Consider the following 11643-nt stretch of genomic DNA (forward strand, 5'->3'; position numbering starts at 1 on the left):
GCAGCCGGCACAGAGGCCGGCGTGCGTAGACACAGACGGCTAGGGCCCACGCCCAGCCGGATTATCATTGTACCCCCGGGGGGTGGGCCTATATAAACCCCTCGGGGCACCCATGCAAAGGGTTGATCTGAGCTAGTTTTAGACATCGCATAGAGAGGAGAGGAGAGCTAGCCGTGCCCTTCTTCTTCTTCTCGCCAAACAGCTCAAGGAGCATCTTGTAGCCACTCGCTCATCTAGTGATCATGCGGAGACCCCGCAGAGCAGCAGTAGGGGTGTTATCTCCACGGAGAGCCCTGAAGCTGGGTAAGATTCGCCGACGTGCATGTCTTCGCCTCATCCCGTTTCCAGGCACCAGCGACGTCTTACTGGCTCCCATAATGATAAGCCACCCGTTGGCATATGTCGCACCTACCACCCGACATTTGGCGCCCACCGTGGGGCCAGGTGCACCGTCGTCCGGAGACCTGTTCTGGACGGGAACCCTCTTCCTCCCCAGCGAGCGTAGCCAGCCCGGCACGCCCGATGGCGCTTGCCACGACGCGCTGCAAGGCGTCACCAACGTCTGCACAGCGAGCGGCCTCGCCGATCTCCTTGACGAAACCCTCATCTCCGACGAGCTCGCCTCTGACGCGGGCACCGACTACCTCGTCAACCTCCTCGTCCAGCTTCACGTCTGCGGTGAGCCTGCTGTGGACTTGGAGTCTGTTGGCTCCACCGATCCGATGCCTGTCGACTCCGACACGGCCTCGCTCGACACTTTCCCCACCGATGTCGCGATCTACAACGACCCGCTTCCCCGGGCCGATGGCTGCGACGGTGCCACCGCCGAGGTGATGGTCATCGGCCATGGCGGCGCTTCTGGCGAGGACGCCCTCGACGCCCGCATGCGGCGGTCCACGACTTGTCCACCCCCCTCCCGGCCAATGTCGACGCCGAAGCACTGGAGGCTCGCTGCCTTGCCCTCCTCGCGGAGGGCCGGAAGTTGGCTTCCATGAGACGCCTCACTGAGGCCCACCAGCGCGAAGCCGACCGCGCCGCCTTTGGCACGCCGCCCCCAGGCGGGCCAAGCCGAGCCGGCGTTGTCAGACAGCGCGACGCTGCCCTCGCCGACATGCTAGGAGTCGACCGCCCAGTCTACGCCACTCCACTCGAGAACCTGCGCGACGCCCAGGCGGCCATAGACGAGCTAGACGGACTGGGGGCCGAAGAACTCCCCCACATGACCAGACGCATCCAGCAACTAATCGATGCAGCCGCACAGCGGCACGAAGCCGACGCCCGCGCGGAAAGCCCTCCCCCGCACCAAGAGCACAGTGCGACGAGCCGGACGCCGACTGCGGGTAAAACCTGCGCGCGACACGAGAAAGAGCCGGCTGCCAGCCGAAGCCGAACCCGGATCTCCATCGAGCGAGACGCAGAAGGCCGTCCCTGGGCCGTGGAGCGGCGGGGCAACCCACCTCCGCCTCCGCCTCGTGGGGAGAGATATCCCACCCCACCGCCTGTCACACATCCGACTCTCAGCGGCCGACTAGGTCGCCGCGAGGGAGTCGGCGAGAACGACGCCCGCCATCGGATCGACCGCTTAGCGCAATCCCTGGTGCTAGAAGAAGAAGATGATGTCGGCCCGCCTTGCTTCAGCCCCCGCATCCGCGACGAGCCTTTCCCCAAAGGGTTCTCGCTCCCAAGAGACACGCCCAAGTACAACGGCTCCGTGAAGCCGGAAGATTGGTTGATCGACTACTCCACAGCGGTTCGCATAGCAAACGGCAACAGGCGCGTTGCCGTGAAGTACGTGCCCCTCATGCTGCAAGGCACAACGCGGACCTGGCTCAACAGCCTCAGGCCATACAGCATCAACAGCTGGCTAGACTTCACAGAAGCCTTCGTCCGCAACTTCACCAGCACCTACAAGCGGGCTCCCAAGCCCAGACATCTCTCCTTGTGCGTACAAGGCCCCGCCGAATCCACTCGCGACTACCTCACGCGTTGGGCCGAGCTCCGCAACTCTTGCGAAGGGGTGCACGGGGTGCAAGCCATAGAATACTTCACTGCCGGGTGCCGAGAAGGCACCCTCCTCAAGCACAAGCTCCTCTGCGACGAGCCGACTACCCTCAACGAGCTTTTGGTCATAGCGGACAAGTACGCCACCGCCGACTCCTCGATGAAGACTGAACTCCGGGTAGACGCGTCCGGGAAGGTACTCAACCCAGCGCCCAAGACGCCGGCTGGGGACTTCAGCCGACGCTCGCACCAGAACGACCACAAGCGCAAGGGCCCTGTGCCGCCCTCCACCAGTTGGCAGGTGGCCACGGTCGAAGACGAGCAGCCCGAAGGGCGGCCCGCACCCAAGAAGCAGAGGGGTGGCAGGCCGGCTTGGCAGCCGGCCTTCTCCTACGAGCAAACTCTCGACGCCCCGTGCAAGTTCCACAGCGGCGCAAAGCCGTCCAACCACACAACCCGGAAGTGCCACTGGCTCACCCGAATCTCCAAAGGCGAAGGGCTCGCACCGCCTCCGCCTGCTGGTCCGCCGCCTCCGGCTCCGCAGTTGCCAACCGCTCGGCCAGCAGTCGGAGCCGTGCACGATGAGTTCCCCGACGAGCATGCCGCCTATGTCGTCTTTACAAGCCAGCCCGAAGGCTGGCGCAGCAGACGCCGAGAGCACCAGGAAGTCAACATGGTCGCTACCAACCCCGCCGAGCACATGCACTGGTCAGAAAAGCCTATCAGCTGGAGCCGGACCGACCACCCAGAGGTGATGCCATCTCCCGGCTCTTATGCGTTGGTTTTGGATGCCACCCTTGCAACGGACAGACGCGCCACCCGTTTCTCCCGCGTGCTGATAGACGGCGGGAGCAGCATCAACATCCTGTACCGTGACACCCTGGAGAAGCTGAACGTCAAGACGAAGCAACTCATGCCTACTCGAACTGTGTTCCATGGCATTGTACCTGGCCTGTCCTGCGCCCCCATTGGCAAGATCAAGATTGATGTTCTCTTTGGGGACAAGGATCATTTCCGCCGGGAAGCGATCTGGTTTGAAGTAGTGGACCTGGAGAGCCCCTACCATGCATTGCTTGGCCGTCCTGCCTTGGCCAGGTTCATGGCTGTGCCCCACTATGCTTACCTCAAGATGAAGATGCCGAGCGCCAAGGGCATCATCACCATAGCCGACGATTACAAGAAATCTTCCGAGTGCGCAGCAGCCAGCAGCCGGCTGGCCGAGTCCCTTGTGATTGCCGAAGAAAAGAAGATGTTGGACCGAGTCGTGGCCATGGCCAGCAAACAGCCGGCCCTGTCCCCCGATCCCAAGGAGTGTGATGCCCAAGGATCTTTCCAGCCGGCCAAGGAGACGAAGAAGATACCTCTTGACCCCGAGCACCCAGAAAGGTTTGCCGTCATCGGGGCAAACCTAAACAGCAAATAGGAAGGCGAGCTCGCCGATTTCCTCCGTGAGAATTGGGACATCTTTGCATGGTCCCCTAAGGACATGCCGGGTGTTCCGAAGGAATTCGCTGAGCACAAGCTACACGTCCGAGATGGCGCAAGACCAGTCAAACAACCCCTCCGCCGACTGTCGGAGGAGAAAAGAAGGATTGTAGGAGAAGAGATAGCCCGGCTTCTGGCAGCCGGCTTTATTATGGAGGTTTTCTTTCCAGAGTGGCTCGCCAACCCGGTCCTCGTGCTAAAGAAGAACAACAAGTGGCGCATGTGCATAGACTGCACGAGCCTCAACAAGGCCTGCCCCAAAGATCCCTTTGCCCTACTAAGGATTGATCAAGTGATAGACTCCACGGCCGGATGCGAGCTGTTGAGTTTCTTGGATGCTTACTCAGGATACCACCAGATAAAGCTAGACCCGGCTGACCGCCTGAAGACCGCCTTCATCACGCCATTCGGAGCTTTCTGCTACCTGACTATGACATTCGGCTTAAGAAATGCCGGTGCCACTTTTCAGCGTTGCATGCAGAAGTGCCTCCTCAAGTAGCTCGGCAGAAATGCCCACGTCTACGTGGACGACATTGTGGTGAAGACGGAGAAGCGCAGCACCTTGCTGGAAGACCTCAAGGAAACATTTGAGAACCTGCGCCGGTTACAGATCAAGCTCAACCCCGAGAAATGCGTGTTCGGAGTGCCAGCCGGCCAGCTCCTAGGCTTCTTGGTTTCCGAACGCGGCATCGAATGCAACCCAGTAAAGATCAAGGCCATTGAGAGAATGGCGATTCCCACCAAACTTCGAGACGTCCAGAAGTTCACCGGGTGCTTGGCCTGTAGGGGAACGTTGCAGAAAACAAAAATTTTCCTACGGTTTCACCAAGATCCATCTATGAGTTCATCTAGCAACGAGTGATCGGATGCATCTACATACCTTGTAGATCGCGAGCGGAAGCGTTCAAAGAACGGGGATGAGGGAGTCGTACTCGACGTGATCCAAATCACCGGAGATCCTAGCGCCGAACGGACGGCACCTCCGCGTTCAACACACGTACGGTCAGCGTGACGTCTCCTCCTTCTTGATCCAGCAAGGGGGAAGGAGAGGTTGAGGAAGATGGCTCCAGCAGCAGCACGACGGCGTGGTGTTGGTGGAGAAGCAGTACTCCGACAGGGCTTCGCCGAGCTCTACGGAGGAGGAGGAGGAGGTGTTGGAGGGGAGAGGGAGGCGCCAGGGGCATGGGTGTGGCTGCCCTCCCTTCCCCCCTCTATATATAGGGTCCCAAAGGGGGGGCGCTGGCCCTGGAGATCCAATCTCCCAAGGGGGCGGCGGCCAAGGGGGGTGGAGTGCCCCCCAAGGCAAGTGGGGCGCCCCCACCCTAGGGTTCCCAACCCTAGGCACAGGGGGAAGGCCCAAGGGGGGCGCACCAGCCCACTAGGGGCTGGTTCCCCTCCCACTTCAGCCCATGGGGCCCTCCGGGATAGGTGGCCCCACCCGGTGGACCCCCGGGACCCTTCCGGTGGTCCCGGTACAATATCGGTGACCCCGAAACTTGTCCCGATGGCCGAAATAGCACTTCCTATATATAATTCTTTACCTCCGGACCATTCCGGAACTCCTCGTGACGTCCGGGATCTCATCCGGGACTCCAAACAACTTTTGGGTTACTGCATATTCATATCCCTACAACCCTAGCGTCACCGAACCTTAAGTGTGTAGACCCTACGGGTTCGGGAGACATGTAGACATAACCGAGATGGCTCTCCGGTCAATAACCAACAGCGGGATCTGGATACCCATGTTGGCTCCCACATGTTCCTCGATGATCTCATCGTATGAACCACGATGTCGAGGATTCAAGCAACCCCGTATACAATTCCCTTTGTCAATCGGTACGTTACTTCCCCGAGATTCGATCGTCGGTATCCCAATACCTCGTTCAATCTCGTTACCGGTAAGTCACTTTACTCGTACCGTAATGCATGATCCCGTGACCAGACACTTGGTCACTTTGAGCTCATTGTGATGATGCATTACCGAGTGGGCCCAGAGATACCTCTCCGTCATACGGAGTGACAAATCCCAGTCTTGATCCGTGTCAACCCAACAAACACTTTCGGAGATACCCGTAGTATACCTTTATAGTCACCCAGTTACGTTGTGACGTTTGGTACACCCAAAGCACTCCTACGGTATCCGGGAGTTACACGATCTCATGGTCTAAGGAAAAGATACTTGACATTGGAAAAACTCTAGCAAACGAACTATACGATCTTGTGCTATGTTTAGGATTGGGTCTTGTCCATCACATCATTCTCCTAATGATGTGATCTCATTATCAATGACATCCAATGTCCATAGTCAGGAAACCATGACTATCTGTTGATCAATGAGCTAGTCAACTAGAGGCTTACTAGGGACATGTTGGTGTCTATTTATTCACACATGTATTACGATTTCCGGATAACACAATTATAGCATGAATAAAAGACAATTATCATGAACAAGGAAATATAATAATAATGCTTTTATTATTGCCTCTAGGGCATATCTCCAACAGTCTCGCACTTGCACTAGAGTCAATAATCTAGTTACATTGTGATGAATCGAACACCCATGGAATTCTGGTGTTGATCATGTTTTGCACTAGGGAGAGGTTTAGTCAACGGATCTGCTACATTCAGGTCCGTATGTACTTCACAAATATCTATGTCTCCATCTTGAACATTTTCACGAATGGAGTTGAAGCGACGCTTGATGTGCCTGGTCTTCTTGTGAAACCTGGGCTCCTTGGCAAGTGCAATAGCTCTAGTGTTGTCACAGAAGAGTTTGATTGGCCCCGACGCATTGGGTATGACTCCTAGGTCGGTGATGAACTCCTTCACCCAAATTGCTTCATGCGCTGCCTCCGAGGCTGCCATGTACTCCACTTCACATGTAGATCCCGCCACGACGCTCTGCTTGCAACTGCACCAGCTTACTGCCCCACCATTCAAAATATACACGTATCCGGTTTGTGACTTAGAGTCATCCAGATCTGTGTCGAAGCTAGCATCGACGTAACCCTTTACGACGAGCTCTTCGTCACCTCCATAAACGAGAAACATTTCCTTAGTCCTTTTCAGGTACTTCAGGATATTCTTGACCACTGTCCAGTGTTCCTTGCCGGGATTACCTTGGTACCTACCTACCAAACTTATGGCAAGGTTTACATCAGGTCTGGTACACAGCATGACATACATAATAGAACCTAAGGCTGAGGCATAGGGGATGACACTCATCTCTTCTATATCTTCTGCCGTGGTCGGACATTGAGCTGAGCTCAATTTCACACCTTGCAACACAGGCAAGAACCCCTTCTTAGACTGATCCATATTGAACTTCTTCAATATCTTATCAAGGTATGTGCTTTGTGAAAGACCTATGAGGCGTCTTGATCTATCTCTATAGATCTTGATGCCTAATATATATGCAGCTTCTCCAAGGTCCTTCATTGAAAAACTCTTATTCAAGTAGGCCTTAATGCTTTCCAAGAGTTCTATATCATTTCCCATCAAAAGTATGTCATCTACATATAATATGAGAAATGCTACAGAGCTCCCACTCACTTTCTTGTAAACGCAGGCTTCTCCATAAGTCTGCGTAAACCCAAACGCTTTGATCATCTCATGAAAGCGAATGTTCCAACTCCGAGATGCTTGCACCAGCCCATAAATCGAGTGTTGGAGCTTGCACACCTTGTCAGCATTCTTAGGATCGACAAAACCTTCCGTCTGCATCATATACAATTCTTCCTTAAGGAAACCATTAAGGAATGCCGTTTTGACGTCCATTTGCCATATCTCATAATCATAGAATGCGGCAATTGCTAACATGATTCGGACGGACTTTAGCTTCGCTACCAGTGAGAAAGTCTCTTCGTAGTCAACCACTTGAACTTGTCGATAACCCTTAGCGACAAGCCGAGCCTTATAGATGGTCACATTACCATCCGCGTCTGTCTTCTTCTTAAAGATCCATTTATTTTCTATGGCTCGCCGCTCAACGGGCAAGTCAGTCAAAGTCCATACTTCGTTTTCATACATGGATCCTATCTCGGATTTCATGGCTTCTAGCCACTTGTCGGAATCCGGGCCCGCCATCGCTTCTTCATAGTTCGAAGGTTCACCGTTGTCTAACAACATGATTTCCAAGACAGGGTTGCCGTACCACTCTTTTGCGGAACGTGTCCTTGTGGACCTACGAAGTTCAGTAGCAACTTGATCTGAAGTTTCATGATCATCATCATTAATTTCCTCTCTAATCGATGCAGGCACCTCAGGAACATTTTCTTGAGTTGCACCATTTTCCGGTTCAAGAGGTAATACTTCATCAAGTTCTACTTTCCTCCCACTTACTTCTTTCAAGAGAAACTCTTTCTCTAGAAAGGATCCATTCTTGGCAACAAAGATCTTGCCTTTGGATCTGAGGTAGAAGGTATACCCAATAGTTTCTTTAGGGTATCCTATGAAGACGCATTTTTCCGACTTGGGTTCGAGCTTTTCAGGTTGAAGTTTCTTGACATAAGCATCGCATCCCCGAACTTTTAGAAATGACAGCTTAGGTTTCTTCCCAAACCATAATTCATACGGTGTCGTCTCAACGGATTTCGACGAAGCCCTATTTAAAGTTAATGCGGCAGTATCTAAAGCATAGCCCCAAAATGATAGCGGTAAATCGGTAAGAGACATCATGGATCGCACCATATCTAATAGAGTGCGATTACGACGTTCGGACACACCATTACGCTGAGGTGTTCCAGGCGGCGTCAGTTGTGAAACTATTCCACATTTTCTTAAATGTGTGCCAAATTTGTGACTCAAGTATTCTCCTCCACGATCTGATCGCAAGAACTTGATTTTCCTGTCACGTTGATTCTCAACCTCACTCTGAAATTCCTTGAACTTTTCAAAGGTCTCAGACTTGTGTTCCATTAAATAGACATACCCATATCTACTCAAGTCATCAGTGAGGGTGAGAACATAACGATAGCCACCGCGAGCCTCAACACTCATTGGACTGCACACATCAGTATGTATGATTTCCAATAAGTTGGTTGCTCGCTCCATTGTTCCTGAGAACGGAGTCTTGGTCATTTTACCCATGAGGCATGGTTCGCACGTGTCAAATGATTCGTAATCAAGAGACTCTAAAAGTCCATCCGTATGGAGCTTCTTCATGCGTTTGACACCTATGTGACCAAGGCGGCAGTGCCACAAGTATGTGGGACTATCATTATCAATCTTACATCTTTTGGTGTTCACACTATGAATATGTGTAGCATTACGCTCGAGATTCATTAAGAATAAACCATTCACCACCGGAGCATGACCATAAAACATATCTCTCATATAAATAAAACAACCATTATTCTCGGATTTAAATGAGTAGCCATCTCGTATTAAACGAGATCCTGATACAATGTTCATGCTCAAACTTGGCACTAAATAACAATTATTGAGGTTCAAAACTAATCCTGTAGGTAAATGTAGAGGTAGCGTGCCGACGGTGATCACATCGACCTTGGAACCATTCCCGACGCGCATCGTCACCTCGTCCTTCGCCAGTCTCCGCTTATTCCGCAGCTCCTGCTTGGAGTTACAAATGTGAGCAACTGCACCGGTATCAAATACCCAAGAGCTACTACGAGTACTGGTAAGGTACACATCAATTACATGTATATCACATATACCTTTCGTGATGCCGGCCTTCTTGTTCGCTAAGTATTTGGGGCAGTTCCGCTTCCAGTGACCACTTCCCTTGCAATAAAAACACTCAGTCTCGGGCTTGGGTCCATTCTTTGGCTTCTTTCCGGCAGCTTTCTTGCCAGGCGCGGCAACTCCCTTGCCGTCCTTCTTGAAGTTTTTCTTACCCTTGCCTTTCTTGAACTTAGTGGTTTTATTGACCATCAACACTTGATGTTCCTTTTTGACTTCTACCTCTGCTGATTTCAGCATTGCAAATACTTCAGGAATGGTCTTTTCCATCCCCTGCATATTGAAGTTCATCACAAAGCTCTTGTAGCTCGGTGGAAGCGACTGGAGGATTCTGTCAATGACCGCGTCATCCGGGAGATTAACTCCCAACTGAGTCAAGCGGTTTATGTAACCCAGACATAGTGAGTATGTGCTCACTAACAGAACTATTTTCCTCCATCTTACAGTTGAAGAACTTGTCGGAGACTTCATATCTCTCGACCCGGGCATGAGCTTGAAAAACCATTTTCAGCTCTTCGAACATCTCATATGCTCCGTGTCTCTCAAAACGCTTTTGGAGGCCCGGCTCTAAGCTGTAAAGCATGCCGCACTGAACGAGGGAGTAATCATCGGAACGTGTCTGCCAAGCGTTCATAACGTCTTGTTCTACAGGGAGAACAGGTGCTTCACCTAGCGGTGCTTGTAGGACATAATCTTTCTTGGCAGCTATCAGGATGATCCTCAGGTTCCAGACCCAGTCCGTATAGTTGCTGCCATCGTCTTTTAGCTTGGTTTTCTCTAGGAATGCGTTGAAGTTGAGGACAACGTTGGCCATTTGATCTACAAGACATATTGTAAATATTTTAGACTAAGTTCATGATAATTAAGTTCATCTAATCAAATTATTCAATGAACTCCCACTTAGATAGACATCCCTCCAGTCATCTAAGTATAACATGATCCGAGTTAACTAGGCCGTGTCCGATCATCATGTGAGACGGACTAGTTAACATCGGTGAACATCTTCATGTTGATCGTATCTTCTATACGACTCATGCTCGACCTTTCGGTCTTCTATGTTCCGAGGCCATGTCTGTACATGCTTGGCTCGTCAAGTCAACCTAATTGTTTGCATGTGTAAATCTGTCTTACACCCGTTGTATGTGAACGTTGGAATCTATCACACCCGATCATCACGTGGTGCTTCGAAACAACGAACTGTCGCAACGGTGCACAGTTAGGGGGAACACTTTCTTGAAATTATTATGAGGGATCATCTTATTTACTACCATCGTTCTAAGTAAACAATATGCAAAAACATGATAAACATCACATGCAATCAAATAATAATAGTGACATGATATGGCCAATATCACATAGCTCCTTTGATCTCCATCTTGGGGCTCCATGATCATCTTGTCACCGGCATGACACCATGATCTCCATCATCATGATCTCCATCATCGTGTCTCCATGAAGTTGCTCGCCAACTATTACTTCTACTACTATGGCTAACACGTTTAGCAATAAAGTAAAGTAATTTACATGGCATTTCTCAATGACACGCAGGTCATACAAAAATAAAGACAACTCCTATGGCTCCTGCCGGTTGTCATACTCATCAACATGCAAGTCGTGATTCCTATTACAATAGCATGAACATCTCATACATCACATATATATCATTCATCATTCATCACAACTTTGGCCATATCACATCACAAAACACTTGCTGCAAAAACAAGTTAGACGTCCTCTAATTGTTGTTGCAAGTTTTACGTGGCTGCAATAGGGTTCTGGCAAGAACGTTTTCTTACCTACGTGAAAGCCACAACGTGATTTGTCAACTTCTATTTACCCTTCATAAGGACCCTTTTCATCGAATCCGCTCCAACTAAAGTGGGAGAGACAGACACCCGCCAGCCACCTTATGCAACTAGTGCATGTTAGTCGGTGGAACCGGTCTCACGTAAGCGTACGTGTAAGGTTGGTCCGGGCCGCTTCATCCCACAATACCGCTGAAGCAAAATAAGACTAGTAGCGGCAAGAAAGTTGACAACATCTACGCCCACAACAAATTGTGTTCTACTCGTGCAAAGAGAACTACGCATAGACCTAGCTCATGATGCCACTGTTGGGGAACGTTGCAGAAAACAAAAAATTTCCTATGGTTTCACCAAGATCCATCTATGAGTTCATCTAGCAACGAGTGATCGGATGCATCTACATACCTTGTAGATCGCGAGCGGAAGCGTTCAAAGAACGGGGATGAGGGAGTCGTACTCGACGTGATCCAAATCACCGGAGATCCTAGCGCCGAACGGACGGCACCTCCGCGTTCAACACACGTACGGTCAGCGTGACGTCTCCTCCTTCTTGATCCAGCAAGGGGGAAGGACAACGGCACCGGAGAGGTTGAGGAAGATGGCTCCAGCAGCAGCACGACGGCGTGGTGTTGGTGGAGAAGCAGTACTCCGA

Source organism: Triticum urartu, chromosome 7 (assembly GCF_003073215.2).
Source record: "Triticum urartu cultivar G1812 chromosome 7, Tu2.1, whole genome shotgun sequence".
NCBI classification, from domain to species: domain Eukaryota; kingdom Viridiplantae; phylum Streptophyta; class Magnoliopsida; order Poales; family Poaceae; genus Triticum; species Triticum urartu.